This window comes from Protopterus annectens, chromosome 5.part1 (genome assembly GCF_019279795.1).
Source record: "Protopterus annectens isolate FY-2018-M chromosome 5.part1, PAN1.0, whole genome shotgun sequence".
NCBI classification, from domain to species: Eukaryota; Metazoa; Chordata; order Ceratodontiformes; family Protopteridae; genus Protopterus; species Protopterus annectens.
This window is the reverse complement of record NC_056736.1, coordinates 682,887,808-682,907,816: the sequence shown is the minus strand read 5'-3', so window position 1 is coordinate 682,907,816 and position 20,009 is coordinate 682,887,808. Positions and strand designations below refer to the sequence as shown.

Below are 20,009 nucleotides of genomic sequence, written 5' to 3'. Positions count from 1 at the left end.
TACATACCCTATCTGCCTGTCCAGCAATTAGACTCCTACTCCAATACTGTTCTCCAAATTGTCCCCTTCAGCCAAATGATAAACAATTACTTACCATCCACAAACTGTGGCACAAAGGGCTGCTGGGGTCAGTTTTTGTTCCAATGCTGTAGCTAGAACTTGGAATAAAATTCCTATACCACTGAGGCCTATCACACACCTTCAACTTTTCAAACCATTACTAAAAGGCTTCCTGTCTGCCCCCTAGCTTTCTCCCTGTTCCTCATCTGGGACATAGCTCTATAACACCTTTCATCACCTTTCTTATACCTCCTTTTAAAGCACTTAACCTCCGTTTCTTAAACTGCTAAACCTACTACTAATTAACACATTCAAATTACTATTCCACCACTACTCTGTTAACACTCAGACTTGCTTATCTCCTCTAATACCTCATTCTATTGAAATTCTTAAATTACTCCTGCCTATCTTATACACCAGTCTTCAACCAGTAAAGTATCAGCACAAGGCTTGTAAATTTAATGCTTGTGAATATCAATACACATTTTATTATACTATTATGGCATGTATTTACTGAAATGGCATTATAAAATCTGTTATTATAAATGTTGATTACATTAAATAGGGTACCTTGTAGCTTTTCTCCCCGGACCTCTTCTGGAAATGTGCACTTACACTCAGTCAGACTTTCATGATAAACAAATGTCAATAAATAAATACTGTGCATTTTGGGCAAAATGTGTTTCTTTAAAGATGTTTTAAAATGACTCAGAGCATTGACTGTTCTTACTTCTACAGGGAAATTATTCTAGATCTCAGGGATGTGAAAGCTAAGACTTCAGTTTGCTGCTTTTAAGGTTACCCTAAGCACTTTGAAGAGGCATTGAGTAGAGGAGCGTTTGTGCATAGAAGGGTAATAGCAATATAGCAATTAACCGAGATATAGATGCTGTAGCCTGTGGACAAATCTGTATACAAATAAGCATTGATAGCAACAGGAAAGTACTTTCAGGTCCCTGCAACTAAGAGCTCTCTCTACATCTCAGTCATTTGCAGAGAGGCTCACGTATATACCTCTTAAGTGCACCTCTTTATAATAAACCTTCCTCATTTTGACTCTAAAAATGTCCATGTTCCTCTGTGTTCTCAACTGAACATTCAGTATTAAGAATGTTTTTAACTGATATTCATGGAAAATAACACTGAATCATACTAATTAATCAAAATAATGTTTTAGAAGTATAAGGTAACACATTTAACCATCCTCTGAGCTTCCTAGTTGGAGTTGTTCGTAAGCTGTTAGTAAGCATTCCAAATTTTGCCCATTTGTTCCACATTATGACAGCCAGTTTTGCATATTTTGGAAATGGAAGGTTGAGTGATATGTTCACATATGCAGCAAATTCCAAGGAGTTCAAAGGCCTGTTGTAAGCCTTCTTTGGCTTTGCAGAGACATTCTTCAGCACTTTTACAAATACAGTGGAGCTGTATATTAGCTTGGACTTAAGAATCGATCATGCCACAGTTTTCTTCAACGTGTGGAGTGAGATATTATAGCAATAACCCACGCCTGGGTGTGGGTAATGCTGGATTTACCCACGGTTGGCGTGGTTTGGTCCCGAGGGAAGCCCGAGGACCAAACAAAGACAACCGTGGGTAAATCCAGCATTACCCACACCCAGAAGTGGTTATTATATTAATGCCATTATTTAAGAAAAGAAATAATTACTTTTCTTAAATAATGGCATTGTATAATGCCTCTTTGCTGCCCTTCCGCAGCTGTCTGCTGTTCTGCAGCAGTTCTGATGTACTGCGCATGCCTCGCAGTACATCAGAGTTGTGGGCAAAGCAACGGAGAACGCAAGTTCTCCATTGCTTTACTGTCTCGCTATGTTAAATGGGTTTAACATACCGAGACAGCTTTAAAATAAGCAACGGAGATCTCCGTTGCTTATTTTAAAGCTGTCTCGCTATGTTAAACTCATTTAACATAACGGGACAGGTTTAAAGCAACGGAGATCGCAAGATCTCCGTTGCTTTTACATATGTCGCTATGTTAAAGGAGTTTAACATAGCGAGACAGCTTTAAAAAAAGCAACGGAGATCTCCGTTGCTTTTTTTAAATCTGTGTCGCTATGTTAAACTCTTTTAACATAGCGAGACAGTGATTTATACTAACGGAAAAAGTCCGGGCGACCGGACCTTTTTCCGTTAGTATATTGAGGGATTTACAACAGGCACGCTGGTTGGGCTGGCCAATCAGCGTGCACGTTTTTAGAGTAGGCATTGTATAATTCCTAATTTTGTGGCATGCATGAATTACAATTTGCTTGACAATAAACTTTATATGTTCTTTAAGTCAAAGTCTCTGATGAATATATAGTCCAACATATTTCCAGGAGGATGGTACATTAATGTTTCTGTGGTTGTATGCATTGGGAATTTAGAATTGCTGTTATGGCTTTCTATGTCTGAATTTCTGAATCGCAAAAGCTTAGTTTCCTTTCAATTAGGATCACCTGATTTCTCTGAAGCCATTGTATGAAGAAGTAGAACCAGTCTGCGTTGTTATATTTAAGGTACTTGGATCTGAATCACAAAAACATAAAACTGGATCATCTGGAGGTTCCTATCAACAGCATCTTACATATGTACTTTTAATGTATCACTGACAGAGGTTTATTGACAAAGCAGAAAAGTCTATCTTCATCAGTGTTGCAGTCTTCTTCCTTCTGTCCAGATATTATGGAATTCTCATTGGGGAGTTCTACAGAATTATCTAATTATAGACCTATCGCCATTCTTTCACCACTGGCCAAAATAATGGAAAAGTGCATCCCCAAACAAATTATGCACCATCTTATTCAGAACCAAATGCTGGCTGTCTCTCAGCATGGCTTTAGGCCACATCATAGCACCACCTCCGCCCTCCTTTCCTTCACCAATGCCATCTATCAAAACAGAAATTATACAATGCTATCATCAGCCCTCTTCCTAGACCTCTCAAAGGCCTTTGATATGGTCAACCATAAATTAGTCATCCACTCTCTGAAATCTATTTCCCTGGACAGCCATACTATACAGTGGTTCCAATCCTATCTGAGTGGTAGACAACAAGCAGTATTATGGCAGGGCAAACTATCCACCCTGTTACCTCTCACCCTTGGAGTTCCTCAGGGCTCTATTTTAGGTCCTCTACTCTTTTCTATCTTTATCAGTGACCTACACACTGCCATCCCAGAAGCAACAGACGATTCCACTCTGATTTGCACAGCCTCCTCCCCAACAGCCCTGCAAACCTTAACCCAGAATACATTTAACACAGATGAAAACTGGCTCTCTAATTACCATCTTCTGTTGAATCCTAACAAGACTAAACTGCTGCTCTTTACCCCCACATGTAGGTCCACCCCAATTTCCTTTACTATAACATCAAACAACGGTACCTCTATTTCCCTAGATAATCATAGTAAGCTCTTAGGGGTTATAGTTGATAATAATCTCAAATTCGACCTGCACATCAACAAAACTATCAAAACTGTCAATAAGAAGCTCGGCTGATTATATAGAAATAAACCTTTTCTAACCCCAATCGCTAGAATCGCAATCGCCCGCTCTCATATTTTCTCTACCCTTCTATATGCTTCCCCTATATTCTGTAACCTAAACAAATCAGAGCTCACCAAACTCTGTCACTGTTACCACCATATTGCCAGATTCGCCACCGGATCAACATATAGGACACATCACTGCCATAACCTTAATCTCCTAGGGTGGCTAGAACTGCCAAGGTTACTTCAGTTCAATGAGCTAATAGTAGCAAATAATATTCCCAACCAACCCGAAAACACCCCCGCACTTAAAAATATCATAAAACCATACAGCAACTCCAGACCATTACACTCATCCAACAAGCTGTTAGCCCAAACACACAAAGCTAATAACTCAGCTGGAGACTCCCTGTTTGCCATCTGTTGGCAAAGCTTGGAACTTACTTCCAGCAGACATTACCCTGGAACCCTCTCTAAGCCTCTTGGCCTTAAACAGTATTATAAAAGGCACTGGCTCTGTCCATGTACCAACCCCGATTAATCCAGATAACAACTCCCTAACTTAACAGTACTGTACTAGCTTCTTGCTCACAAATGCTTGCAGTGTCATTCTTGTTCTGTACATTATTTTGTAAATAATTGTTGCTGTAATCCACCTGTTTAATATTTTTATATTCTACTACACACTGTTAAAATTGTGGATCCCTCTAGTGGGACACAACTTACTTACTTGTAATATTTGCTTGGCATGTGTGCATGTTTTTATCTGCACAAGTGGAGCTTTTCTCCCCTGTTAAAATTGTGCATTCCTCTTGAATGCCAAACCTTTCTGACTTTGTAATACCCTTAGCATGCATGCATGTATGTTTTTGTCTGTATGTTTGGAGCTTTTCTCCCCGGGCCTCCACTGAAAATGGACATGTATCCAGTCGGAACATCCCGGTCAACAAATGTAAAATAAATAAATAAAATAAAATCATATCAGGGTTCACATGTCCCAGCAGAGACATGGTGCACACAGTGTGAAGCAAAATGGTTAACAACAACATTAACATTCTTACTATAGGACAGGAGTAAATTATTAGAACCCTCAACACTGAGCTCAAACACAGGAATAGGATCACCGCAAGTTACATTTCTTAGGATTCCATCTTAGAATCAGTTGAAGTACCAGGAAAATCCCAGCCTGAAGTAAACTGGGTATTGCTCACACTATGACACCATTTTTATAACCAAGTTAGAGATGACTGCAACCACATGAGAGGTCATACTCAGTGAATGTCTTTTAGTGAGAGTTTCCATGCAAGTAACCTGGGCAAACTCAAATAATTGTATAACTGAAAATAATTTTTGTAAGAGTCGACAACTATTATATGCTGAAATATTCCATGATTAAATAGTATGAGAAAGTTGTGAACTGCTGTGGGAATAACTTAACTAGTACAAAGAAAAATGATACCACTTTGAGAAAAGATGTTAAACCAATAAACTACCCCTGTCTAATCCTGTCCTACCTAATCTGTGGAACGTAGTAATGGAGGCTTCTGCTTCAACTCACACACAGGAAGATGACAGTTGAAGTGTTCACGCATCCAAGTCTCATTTTACAAATATAAGGTCAATATTTCACAGCAAATCAAGCCAATGCATACCTTGACTACAGCCACATGACCCAGGTTTGATTCACAGCATTGACATGTGAGGCACTGACACGGAGTGATGGGCATGCTCACCTGACGTGGCAGGGCATTTGTGTAGGCAACCCCTACAATGAACTGTGGCTCACAGAGAGTTAAAGCCCTTAGACATATCAAGATAAATGTGGGAGGAAGGGAACAATGGCAGGATGTAAAAAATATAGATGTCCCTCTGGTAAAAGCAGCATGATGGGGAGCCAGGACACCCTGATGTCTTTGGCGGCCCTCGGGGGGGGGGGGGGTTAGAAGATGTCAGTAGATCCAGTAAATGAGGAAGGGCACAGGGATTCCCTGATGCTATTTCATGATGATCAGCTACAGGGAGAAAACAAAATCACTGCAAATGTGACATTTTACCAGAACTGCTGCATACAGATTTCACATTACAAATGGTGCCTTTTAGAGAGCCTAAAGAGCATGGCTCTCACCATTTGGTCTTTGGTAGTTTTAAGACTTCCTGGATCACCCTCTAAGACACTGGGTAGCCCTATCTGAAAATTAAATGAGAGATATTTCAGGCCAGGGTACTGATGAGTTATTCCAAAAGGAATATGCAGCCATAAATTATGACAAGCCTCCACAAAACTAACTGTGATTGCTCCTTTTCCACCCCTATGGATCCCTAATCAATAGCACAAAAAGGATGTGCCAAAAGGTATTCCAGGAAGAGATAAAATAGAGGAGAATTTAAAAATGAAATCCGTTACAATAATTGTTCATCATAATGCACCAAATAATTTGTATTCACAAAGATTCCAGAACTAGTATTTCTTTTTTTTTTTTATTTTGTCCCCTCCCCTACATGATAATTGGTAATAGTTAGTGCCTCACCTTCAACCCTATTTGGTCTGACTGGCTTGTTCCCTGGACTGCAGCAGCCAACCTGGGGATACAACCTGTGGAGCAAATTATTCAGTTTTTGGGGAGAGAATGGAAAGCATCCTGACCTAGCATCATCTAGTTTTGATATTACAGATTTTTATATGCTCTACAGTTCCTCAGAGGTAAATGCATACAAAGACATAAACATATATACACAAGTGTCCTGCCATGGCACTTTACTGTCTCCCCTCCCCTCAGTGGGCACACGTGGTTTTCAATGCTGATTCCCTGCATCTTCTAGAAAACAGCATAATGCTGAGAAAAAGAAAACCCTGAATTATGTGAGGTCTGCTGAAGCGTACCCTCTCCCCATGAGCCATCCAGCATCCCAAACCATTAGTTCATCTCAGATCACTAGTGTCACAGGCTGGAACCCTGCCCTTGCAGCAAATACCTAACCAGAAATAAATAGTTGTAAAATTAAATGATGATGTCAGGTAAAAAAACAAAAAAACAGAATGCTGCATAAATTATAGCAATCATATAAATTACAATCAACTGGCCAATGTGTCATTTCAGACTTTGCCTGTACCAACTTATAGACCTTACTTCCTTTTTCAAGGAGCAAAAGGCTAGTCATTCTGGAGGTGAATTTATGAATACCCTTCCAACTGATTTCTTCTTGAAGGGAGATAGTGTGTCACATTGCTTGATGTAGAGAGGACGTTTTTTTTTGCAGAGGACTGGTAGTCAGTGCTTGACAAATCTCTCCCCCCCTGTGATTTGTTTTTGAGCTAGTCAAGTAGAGTAACTGAAACACAAATAGCATGCTCAAAATAAGGAAAATGCAAACTATTAGTGAAGAATTAAATTTAACAGAGGTAAGAACTGCTAATAAACGTTGTACTGTGTAAGGAAACCTACAGAGTGTTAGTGATAACATAATGATACAACAGACTGATAAATATAATATGACATGATATGATTGGCTGGGTTACATATCTGTGTGAAGCAGTCAGCTATGCTAGAATAAATACCAAAGTTACTCAGAACAATAAAATGCAGAGTATCAATGCTTCAGATGACACCTGCTAAGGGGAAATAGAAACAAGCTTATACCAATAACTGTTTCCGCTAAGATTAGAATCATTTCTAGTAGGTTTGCACAAAATGGCAAGCATCGGTAAATTGAACCGATAATTAGTATTAATTCACGATTATCTTTCAAATAGCTATAAAAGGAACTTAACTTGTAGTCCTCGTAAAACTAGGGATGAACAGAAGAAAAACTCTGAAAATCCTCCTCCTACCATGAAAAACGCAAGTTAACAGTCAATTTGTCCCAAGGCTGGTAATTTTACAAAGACGGTAAAGGCTGGGGTAAAAGCAGGGATGGTAATCCATGTATCAAATGGTTGGATAGGGTGTTTGTGGTCCTCATAGCAGAGTAGCCATCAAACCAGCTTATCAGAGTCCCATTAAAAGATATGATGCAGGAACTAAGATAGCCTATTAATCCAGAACTGTCCAAAAGTCTAGTAAGTAAAGTACCAGCCAAGGCAGTGCCGAGTGCACAAAAATTAGCAAATAAAGTAATCCAGATCAGACAAGTACGCACAGCAGATCCTGCTAGCCCTACAGCATACAGTAGGTAAAAGATGCAAAAACTGTGCACATACACAGTGTACCTACGACAGCACAAATCGACCCTGCAACTGGTAAATTCCAATCAATGTTCCAAATGCGTCTATGCAGCTTTCTTTTCAATCCGCCAAGTGACCGAAAAAAATATCAGTGCATGCCTTATAAATCAGGAAGGCAGCATTAGCAAACCCATCAACTGCACTTCTGATCGCTGCCGCAGGCAGGCTGTAATAAATCCAGATTACACCAACTGAACGACGTTAGCATGCACAAGACTTCTTGCCCCTTACTGACCTCCTAAAATTAAAACCGGAAAAAACTACTCTTTTCCCAGTAGATGTTTTATGTTATTAGGAGTCAGTGGTTGACCTGGCAAATAGGGGCTTAAGGCAGAGAACTAATCTTGGACGGGAAGCCAGTCCATTATAAGAGCCCCCCAACACACCTAGGGAATGCTTCGAGGCTCATCAGCACACATTTTAGTGATGTGAGAAGAATCCTGCACCAGTTGGCGAAGCCCCATGAGGGTAAAAAGGAGGTCATGCAGAGTCCACAGAAAAGGTACACGACTTAATGTCGTTAAGAAGTCCGGCAGCAGACGTTGTCTTGAAACCAGAACACAACTTTAAGAGAAGGTATCCTTGATTTTATCAACCCGTTATCAGAGAATGTTAACCACATATTTTTATTTCTCTGCGGTGCTATTAAGGTATCTGTCTTTTATCTATCAACTTAAAGTAAATTAAAAAGAAACATTTAAATCTGTCTGAATAAGTGATGTCTTTTCTTCTGTTTTTTTTAATTCCTTTTTAAAGCCTTGCTGTATTCTGGTTTACTGTGTAGGATACAATTTAACATTATATGTTAAATCAGATAACAGAGATTGTTTTCATTTTCTCCTTTTGCAAACAAAAATTAATATAATTTTACATTCTCCAGTTGTTCTACTTGGACATACTAAAATCTATATATATATTTTCCTTTTTATGGATTGCCTTAGGATTTAACAACAATATTTTTGAGGGTTAATGCCTGAACTAAGGCTGCTATATGAAGAAACATATATTTAAACAAATAAATCAGACTTGCAAAAACACAATAAAAGACTGAGAGCACCATCTTGCAAACAGATATCAAGTAGCAGCTACTAATCTAACCATCCCCTTAGCTGTCCAGACTGTTGCAGAATACCTAGATTATGCCTCATGTTTTTGGGCTGTTTGTCATAAAATGTGTGGGTTTCTGATAAATCACTGAGGATCGAATTCTCTAAATAATGTCATACATTTGAGTTTCAGATGTCTGTCCTTCAGAAAATGCATGCTAACACAAATCCTATTATTCTAGTACCTTTCTAAGATTATACGAGCAATATTTAAAACATCTCCATATTTTTGGCCTTTGTCCCCCATTATTTTAGGCTGTGTCCAGATATCTTGCACTAAGAGGTTGAGAGGCATGTGTCTGACATATGGAAAACATGGGGTAGGTAGGACAGGAACAGCTAGTCGATCATTTAATTTTGATGTTTTCTGCCATTTTTCCAGTAGTACCTCCACTAAAAGTGGCACAATAAATCAGGTGGAATTAAAGCATTTGTTTTTACAGATGCACTTCAAACTAAAATGTTAAACTGTAACAGAATGCAGAACTGGCTGAAAACTGCAGGTGACAATCTCTGCTCTCACCAGAAAAGTAAAACTAGACTGTGATTAAGTCAATAAAAGCTATGGTGACTGTCATGCCTGATAGATTTTAGTAGTTGTATTTAATGGCGTAAGATTACTTGTCATGAAACAAAGTGCAGGAGTGTGTGCCTCTCTGCCATTCTGTTCAAGGTACCAAACTATGGCTGAGATTCATGAAAATTCTTTGTGTACCTGCAGAGAGAAGGCGTTGATACTCTGAGAACTGCAGCATGGAAAAGCATGGAAAATGAACGCGAAGTGAGCTGCCAAATGACCAGCATTGCTCATTTTTGTTTGATTCCTTCTGTGTCAAGTTGTGCAGTAATAGTTCTGAAGACTGCAGTGTCTGTAAACATTTGTAACAAGTGCAAATACTGGATGATGCAAGCACCAGAAACACAGTGAAGTGTTACTTTATAGCATTCTACTTTAAAATGTGACACATCTAAACAAATTGAAATCAGTTTTCAGAATATGAATCCTAGATGTAGATAGACAAGGAAGTGGCGATAATCTGCATTAAAGCAACATTTTATTTAAAGAATAATCCCCCTAAGCATTCTAGCATTACATATTTGCTTTGTAACATTTTAGCAGTGTGTGGCACCAAGTTCAAACCATTATTTATTTTATTTTATTTTATGTTACATTTGTTGACCGGGCTAGTCCAACTGGATATATGTTCATTTTCAGCAGAGGCCCGGGGAGAAAAGCTCCAACAATAGACATAGACTATACATTACATTTATACATGTGGGATACAAATATTGAATTCATTAGAAAGTGCACAAGATTGACATGTACAATGACACAATGTCTGACATTTTAAAACATACACAGTTTATGGGCTATCAGAAACATTCAAACATAGTACAGCATGAAGTATCTTTGAACTTAGGGATATAGGAGAGAGTTAGTCAGGGTAGGTACAGGGACATAGCCAGAGTGTTTTTAAGTATTGTTTAAGGCTATTTTTGAATAGGGATATGGGGAAAATCAAAGTAAGATCAGTAGGCAGTATGTTCCAGGTTTTGCCAACAGAGTTAGAGAACAGGGAGTCGTTAGTGGATTTTTTTTTAAAACTTTATCCTAAATATCACCATTAAAATGGATGTCTTACTAGAGGAACAGAGGAATATCAGTGTTTGTAAATCATGTAAGTGTCTGCTTCTGATGTCCTCTAAGAATCATATAAATATCAGAATTACAGGGAGATTAGAGATGAAAGCCAAAAAAGTAAAGCATGCTTGATTGTGGCCAAAAGGCAGATCAACTGCAAAACTGTAACATTTCTGCAAATATGTTACCCTTTTAAATAAGTCATAACTGTAGCAGCTACAGAATAGCACTTCAGAGATGTGCAAATCTTGGTCTGCAAGCATGAGGCACTGCAATGAGAAACAGTTTCTTCAAAACTACTTTCTGCAAATCCTTGTAGTTCAAAGTTTTGGAATAAAATACCATTGAATGTACGGCACTTCTGAAACTAATTGAGGCATTAGCAAGCAGCACAGTTTATGGATTTGTTGAATTTCCCATAGTTGTATAAGTGTGGACATAGTATACATACATTATAAATAAGGGAGGTGTGGAGGTGAAGACACCTACTTGGGGGGTGGGGGGGGTGGGTGCAGGGCAAACTGTTTTTATGTTATTCTCATTGGCTTTTAACATTTATAGTCTGCATTGTTTGTCTGAGGACTAGCAAACCCCCAGGGGAACAGCGAATCTCAAAGATTGCTGTTCTCCTTAAAACCTCTTTTTGCAGGTAGGACAAGCCCCCCTGTACCCCACATGTGGAGGGCAAGCCCCCCAAACATTTGTATACCAACTCTGAGATCGCCATATATATCAAAGAAAAGGGAATATTCCAAGAAATGGCATCTCAGATGTAGTATATGTAAGTCCGATCTTTAGGCCATTCTGCCTCCATATTTTGGGACTCATTCTAGCAAGTAAATACATATGAAATGGTTACCATACATGATAGTAGATGGCCTAAATAAAATTGTTCTGATTATCATTGCGCAAGTCAAAATTATTCAACCTCATTTTGTTGGAAAATAGCATTTTTTTAAAAAAACTTTGGTAAAAGTCCAAATAATTTTTTCAGGGAGTGGGAGAATCATAGCCCACCAGGTAACCACCCCCTCTGTTCAATTAAACAATTACAATATGAGAAAATGCTTTAATGAACATCATATGTCAAAGAAAATATTCATTGAATCCCAAATAAAAACATTAAAATAAGTATTCTTGTAAGGGGAGAGCACCAATTCCCATATCCTTAACTTAAGCCCTCCACTGTCACACTGACATGATGCAAGTACAACAGTGAAGATAAGTCAAACATTACAAAGCACATAATGTTTCTTTACACAAATTGTGGTTATGCTATGTCAGATATCTAAAGAGTAAATAGAAAACAAACCACATAAAAACAATTAAAAACACAGTTAAATACAAGCAAAGCAAATCACATAAGCTCGTTAAATAAAGTTGACCAAAAGGCGGTAGTGTGACCAAGATGGTAGATAGCTAATAGCTTGGGAGAGATCTATGCAGAGTTTTAAAAAAAAAGTTGACAAGATTTCCATTGTTTATTAAGGATCCTATTGGAGGCATCAGGTGTGGAAAATCTTAAGAATGTCATATTTAATCTCTGGATCATTTATGGAGATGTTTTTTTAAAAAAAAAAAATGTTATGTCAAGTTTAATCAAGTTCATATTGTATGTATAACAAAATGAGTAACTCCAAGGTAGCAATGCAACAAAGCTCTATGAAACAAGATCTACAAACTTTAGTTTCAAACATCAAATACATTTCTTTGAAAATGGACACCTTGGATAATAAAATTGACACTATAAAACATGACATCAATAAACAAATAGACATTCTCAAAGATATGGCCAGAACAATAAAATACTAAAAGAAGCAAAATAGAAGATACCTTAAGTGACTGAAAGAAGAATAAATGAAAAGAAAGCACAAACAGAATGTCTCCTTATACAAAATAACTGCTTTTAAGAAAAGTTTCATGGTTTAGAAAACAGAGAATTTGGGAACAACTTAATGATATATGAAGTCAAGTCAACATTTGGAAGGACAAAACCTGTTAGACTTCCTTTCTTCATGGTCAAACAAAATTTTCCTCAATTTTTTTTTTATTTTTCAAATACATTTGAATGAATTGCATAGTATTTATACATAACATCTTAAATAACTATGTACACTATTTACAACAACCTGACACTATAACAGATCTTAATGTATTTTCTTCATCTTCTTCTTCTTTTGGCTTTTCCCGGTTAGGGGTCGCCACAGCGGATCACCTGTCAGCTCATGATTGGCAGTGGAGGTTTACAGTGTCGAGTTGCCAGCCTGGCACCCAACCTTCCACAGAAGGCACACACACATGCACACTCACACCTAGGGCCAGTTTAGAGTGTCCAATCCACCTACAGCATGTCTTTGGGATGTGGGAGGAAACCAGAGCACCCGGAGGAAACCCACGCGACCACAGGGAGGACATGCAGACTCCACACAGAAGGTACCCCAGCCGAGGATCGAACCAGAGAACCTCTTGCTGTGAGGAGGCAACAGATCTTAATGTATACAGCTACTTTCTAAGTATGTCCAATCCATTATCAGGGTATCTGATCAGTTATTGTATAGTGTCAATCAATGATAAGACTTTTCCCCAAGGGTTGTTGATAAATGGTTTTGGATATATTCTTAGTTCTTTAATTTTAATTTCCAATAATGCCGTGGTCTTCAGTAGGCTGCAGAAGTCTTCCAAAGTTGGTATTGTGTTTGTATTCCATCTTCTTGTTATACACTTCCTTGAAATTGCAAGTATAGTCTATACTAGGTACATGTTTGACCAATTCAAATGAGGACCTTCGTTCACATTTAATAATACAAGAGCTTTAGTTAAATAAAATAATGCATGAAATAAAGCTTGTAGAAAGTTATTAATACCATTCCAAAATGGCTTAATTATAACACAATCAAAGAAAATGTGGTTCCAATCTGCATTGTCTACTTGCTCACATCTCCAACATATTCCTTTTATGGAAGAACTAATTTTACTGATTCTGTCTGGGGTTAAGAATACGCTGTGCAAGCATTTCCAATTAAAAACTTTTCAGTATTGTGTAAAGGGTGTATATTTTATCGATAATAAGATATTTGTTTTATTATCTTCAGTTAACTATATTGAGTGTCCTTTTGCTATATAGTTCCAGTATGAGGTTTTGGGTGTTGTTTTATAGTTTATCAATATTTTGTAAAATTTTGAAATACTGTTTCCCATGTCAGAATCATTACATATGATTTCATATATGTATTTAGTAAATTTAGGTATTTCTTTAAATGAAGAATTGTTAATTATTCTATTTAAATATTGTGAATATGACAGAATACTCTGTAAAGTTCATCAGTCCTGTTGTGGAATTTTGTATGTTGTTTTTTATTAATCGCATATCTAAAACTTTTAGTTCTTTGATACATTGGAGCCAACAAACAAATCCTTTCTGTTCCCAGGAATTAATAATTTCTCTATGTATTTTATGTGGAAAGTTCTTTGTGACTATAAATGGTGTTAAAAAGATCAAATCAGATTTTTAAATCTATATTTGCATTAATAATTTTCCTAAATGAGTCAATGTAATAATTAATCATATGAGTTTTAGTGGGTTTAGTTATGTTATTATGTGCCATGGCAAAATGTTTTTATCTGTTATTTGACATTTTTTTTGGAAATCAAATTCGTTTATTGATATTACAGTAAGTAATTCTTTCCAATTTGCAGAGTAATTTGGACTTATCCAATCTGAGATTGTTTTAGATAGTGATGCTTTTATATATGTTTCTATATCAGGAAAGTTTAATCCTTCCTGATTCCATGGTCTTTTATAGGTTCATAGGTTCATACTAGGCTATCTGCCCTAGGGCATTTATAAGCCTAGCCAGAGTGTGTTTGGCTTTCGCCACCCATTTTAAATTAATTTTGCTATGCCTTTTTTTGAGGTTAGTATACTGTGCCTCTGTCTAACAGTGACACAGAAGTGATAGCAGGGGTAAACCTACGATCTCCCATCCACTCATCAAGATTCCTCTTGAAGAGAGTCAATGAGGGACTCTGCCTAACCTGGACTGGGATTTTATTCCAGAGTGAAGGGAGCCTCTGGGTTATGAATCTGTCCCTCCAGCATGTCCTATTTATTTCAGTGCTGAGGTTCAAGTCTCTCGAGCGCATAGCTCGATGGGATTTGGATTTTCTGAGGTGCAGCATGTCCATTAATTCAGGGTTGGACATGGCTTTATACGTCAGGCACAGATTGCCTCTGAACAGGTGGTATGCCACTGAGTAGATCTGGAGTTTCTTTAACCGGGCAGCATATGGCATCTGTTTGAGCCCTTTGATCCTCTTGGTGAGGTACTTGTGGGGTCTTTCCAGTTGCTGCAGGTGTCTGGTAAGGTACATCCCAAAAGGGGCATTGTACTCAATTATGGGCCTGATGAGGGATGAGTAAAGAGGCACGATGACCTCCCCTGATCTAGATGTGAATCCCTTCATGATTAGGTGGGCTATATAAAATGTTTTTCTAACCACTTTGGCCACGTGGTTGTCAAATGAGAGATTGCTATCAACTTGGGTCCCCAGGTCCCTAAAGACTTCTTCTGTACTTAATGGATTACCACCTATGTGGTAATTTGTGGGCACTTTGTTTTGCCAAAGGGATGACTATACACTTTTTGGCATTTAGCTTGAGGCCATGGCTCTGGCACCAGTTGTCTGTTTCTATGAGGCCCTTTTGGAGGATGCTTGTGTCGGCTGGAGAGTTGATTATGGCGCCCTGTCAGCCTGGGATGACATGCTCGACAAGCCACGATGCTTCGCTAGGGACGGCTTGCACCTGTCACCCCTGGGCTTTCGGATATTGGCAAAGGCTCTTGCTACCCCCATAGTGCCTTTTTTAGGCAAGGCTCAAAAGACAAACCCACCTCCATAGGTATCACAAGGGATAAGAAACTAAGAGTAATGCTACTCAACGCCAGAAGTCTAAACCTCAAGATGCATGCACTCGAAACTCTCCTTAGCATGGAGAACATCGATATCTGTGCAGTAACAGAAACCTGGTTCAAGGCTCCCGAGAGCACCCCAGCACTACCAGGTTATACCTCATACCATGCTTTTTCGCCCCAAAACTTGGACTGAACCACAAAAGGAGGGGGAGTATCAATATTCGTCAAAGATACCCACACCTCCAGGTTGGTGGCACAGCACGAAGCATCACAGACTATCCATGTGCAACTAACTGTGGGTAAAACTGCCTTCCAGTTTATAGCCTGCTACAGACCACCCTCCCAAACACAGGAACCCCACTTGGCCTTCCTGAGAATACTGGAAAATATGAAGGTCTCTCCAAACACCATTATATTGGGCGACTTCAACTACCCAAACATAGACTGGGAGCATTACTCTAGCTCCAACACCCTAGCCCAAAGGTTCCTAGAATTTATAAACTCAAATGCTATGGAACAACTTGTTACCACTCCCACAAGAGGGGAAAACATACTGGACCTGATCATCACCAACATGGGGACACTATGCTCCAGACCAGAAGTGTATCCCTCACTGGTAAGATCAGACCATAAACTAATCTCACTGGATATTCATGTCCCGACCCCACCCCCTGCCCAGAAAACCACAGTGAAAAACTTCTCTAAAGCAAATTTCACACGCCTCAAAACTGAGGCGAAATCCTTCAAAGCCCCCGGGCCTGTGGAAAATACGGCCCAGACCGCAGAATCCTTTATAAATGCATTCTATGAACACCTTCAGGAATGCATGGATCATGCAATCCCAAATAAAACCAAGACCCAATCCTCCAAAGGCAGACGTCCTGTCTGGTGGACCCCAGCCATAAACAAACTATACAATAGAAGGAGGAAGCTACTACATGATAGAGCAAAATCCCAAAAAGGGAAGGCATCTCTGATCAGTATTAGCAAAAAACTACGGGCACTCATAAAATCGTCTAAGGCCAGCTTAGAGAAAAATTGCACAGGATACTAAGGATAATCACAAGGCTTTCTTTAGTTATGTTAGGAACCTGGGTGGGAATTCCCAGATATGCTCAGAATTAGTCCAAAATGACAAAAATACACCGAGCCCACAGACATTGCCAACATCCTAGCTGACAGGTTCAGTGCAAACTTCTCCCCTCTCCCCACCAAAGGGCAAATATCTATCCCAACAGAGTGCTGCCCCTGACATCTCAGATGCTCAGGTAAGAGCCGCCCTCCAAAGCAAAAACACAGCATCAATGGGACCAGATGGTGTCCCGGACTGCATCCTACATGAACTCCAAGAAGAGCTAAACCCAAACATAAAACTACTGTTCAATCTTAGCCTTACTACAGGATATGTACCCAAAGAGTGGCGTACAGCAACAGTGGTCCCTCTCCACAAAGGTGGTGCCTCAACAGATCCTGGAAACTATCGCCCCATAAGCCTGACTAGCTTGGTCTGCAAAGCTATGGAAAGGATCATCATGGACCTCATAAATAAAGATATTGGGGACCTACAGACACTGGATCCTACCCAGTTTGGCTTTGTTAAGGGCAGATCCTGCCTCTTAAACCTGGTCGATTTCTTTGAAACAGTCACCAAGGCCATTGACGAGGGGAAGGTGGTCCACACAGCCTACCTGGACCTCGCAAAAGCCTTCGATACAATACCCCACTTGGGCATTATAGACAAGCTCACCAGCTTAAATATAAACCCCTATGTCACTAGATGGGTTGCAAACTGGCTCAAGGACAGAACCCACATGGTTAGAATTGCTGGAGCCATGTCAGACTCCAAACCAGTTACAAGTGGCGTCCCACAAGGCTCAGTCCTGGGACCTCTCTTGTTCGGTATATATTTCTCGGCGGTACAGGCCAACACGGAAGTTTTATGATGTATTAAAGCTAGTCTGTTTCTTTTGGGAAACCATAAAATTGTGTATAGCATGAATTTATTTTTTAAGTATATTCCTTTCTGGTAACAGTTGTATTGCCAAGGCTATATATAGGATCTTGGGCAGTAAAACTGTTTTTATTAACTGTAGTCTATCTTCAAATGTTAATATTATTTTGTTCCATTTTTCCACAGAAATTTTAATTGTGTTGATGATATTACTGTAGTGGTTTGAGACAAATTCATTATTATCCTTGCATAACTCAATTCCTAGATATTTTAAGGTAGATTTGTGCTTCCCTATGATGTGATCCCCACTTAGTCTGCAGTTCTTTTTTTTTATTTAAAAATAAAAATTTTGATTTATTGAAATGGAGTCATGAAGTCATGTAAAATTTGTCAATTAATATATTTAATTCTTCTAATGTCTCTTTTGTATTAGGTAATGTTAGTAATATGTCATCAGCAAATAGCATTACTTTAGAATTGTATTGTTCATAAACATCTATTCCTTTGATTTTTATATTGTTAGAAATTGAATCTGCCAATATTTCAATAGTCAAAACAAATAGAATCGGTGACATGGGATATCCTTGTTTAGTGCCTTTTGTTATATGTATAGATTCAGAGGTAAAAGGACCTAACTTGACATATGCTAAATTATTTGTATATATATTCTTTAGGAGATGAGCAAAGGATGCAGAAAATTCAAATAGCATTAGGATTTTGAATAAATAGTCCCAATTTAGGGAATCAAAGGCTTTTTCTATATCTAAGCCAATTATGAGTGTTTCTTTATTTTCTTTATTAACATAATCTATAAGAGAAATTATCCTTTTAATATTGTCATGTGTGGTCTATGATATATAAATCCAGTTTGATCATTATTTATTGTTTTGGATGGTATTTTCATTCTGTTAGTTAATATTGTCATAAATATCTTATAGTCATTATTTAATAATCATATTGGTTTATATGAGGTACAGAGGTTTGGGGATTTGTTTTCTTTTAGGATTGGTGTGATTAAGGAATATCTCCAAGAGGGTTGTTTTAAAGCTTGTGACTGAATTTCTAATAGAGTTTTATGGAAGAGGGATAGTATCTTTGAAGGAAAAAAGTATATATATTTCCATAATTATGCCATCTATACCTGGAGCTTTATTATTTTTACCCTCTTTTATTGTATCTGTAATTTCTTTATATGATATGGGTGCTTGCAGATCTAGTTTTAATTTTTCTGTTTTTTTTTTATACTAGAACATTTTTTCATCTAGATTTAATTGATCGATATGTATATTTTCTTTTTGGAAATGTTCCAGGTAGTGATTTCTATAGGCATCAAGAATGTCACCTATATCCAAGACATTTTTCCCTTTCTTTTCATGGGAGATACTTTTAATGGTATTCGATTTTGACTGTATTTTGATTCTTGTGGATAAATTATGCAGCTATTTGGGAGAAGCAGCCAAGGTATTAATTCTTAGTTTTTCTAAAGCTAAACTAGTTTTATGTGTTAGAATTTCATTGTATTTATTGTTTAATACTTCTACTTTCTTTTTCATCTCCAAATGATTTTGATTTTTTTCAGCTTTTACTGACAAAAGTTTGGATTGTAGATCTAATAATTCAAAATCACATTCTCTGATTTTTTTATACCAAGTTAGGGTTTTACTATATATGTAAGCTTTTAATGAGTCCCATAGGTTCATAGGTTCATACTAGGCTATCTGCCCTAGGGCATTTATAAGCCTAGCCAGAATGTGTTTGGCTTTCGCCACCCATTTTAAATTTATTTTGCTATGCCCTTTTTCGAGGTTAGTATACTGTGCCTCTGTCTAACAGTGACACAGAAGTGATAGCAGGGGTAAACCTACGATCTCCCATCCACTCATCAAGATTCCTCTTGAAGAGAGTCAATGAGGGACTCTGCCTAACCTGGACTGGGATTTTATTCCAGAGTGAAGGGAGCCTCTGGGTTATGAATCTGTCCCTCCAGCATGTCCTATTTATTTCAGTGCTGAGGTTCAAGTCTCTCGAGCGTGTAGCTCGATGGGATTTGGATTTTCTGAGGTGCAGCATGTCCATTAATTCCGGGTTGGACATGGCTTTATACGTCAGGCACAGATTGCCTCTGAACAGGCGGTATGCCACTGAGTAGATCTGGAGTTTCTTTAACCGGGCAGCATATGGCATCTGTTTGAGCCCTTTGATCCTCTTGGTGAGGTACTTGTGGGGTCTTTCCAGTTGCTGCAGGTGTCTGGTAAGGTACATCCCAAAAGGGGCATTGTACTCAATTATGGGCCTGATGAGGGATGAGTAAAGAGGTACGATGACCTCCCCTGATCTAGATGTGAATCCCTTCATGATTAGGTGGGCTATATAAAATGTTTTTCTAACCACTTTGGCCACGTGGTTGTCAAATGAGAGATTGCTATCAACTTGGGTCCCCAGGTCCCTAAAGACTTCTTCTGTACTTAATGGATTACCACCTATGTGGTAATTTGTGGGCACTTTGTTTTTGCCAAAGGGGATGACTATACACTTTTTGGCATTTAGCTTGAGGCCATGGCTCTGGCACCAGTTGTCTGTTTCTATGAGGCCCTTTTGGAGGATGCTTGTGTCGGCTGGAGAGT

General features: G+C 38.5%; 1 protein-coding gene across 3 annotated transcripts in view; it reads right to left on the bottom strand.

Annotated features, from left to right (window-relative positions):
- The window catches only part of SERTM1 (serine rich and transmembrane domain containing 1), a 215,964-nt gene extending 207,633 nt beyond the window's left edge, over window positions 1-8,331 (bottom strand). For 2 of the 3 annotated variants that reach the window (XM_044073303.1, XM_044073304.1), the window contains exon 1: window positions 7,750-8,331. The gene's annotated coding sequence lies outside the window, so the exon portion shown is untranslated. The remainder of the gene's footprint in view (window positions 1-7,749) is intronic. The other variant, XM_044073305.1, reaches the window with a different exon arrangement.
- Between the last annotated feature and the right edge of the window lie 11,678 nt (window positions 8,332-20,009).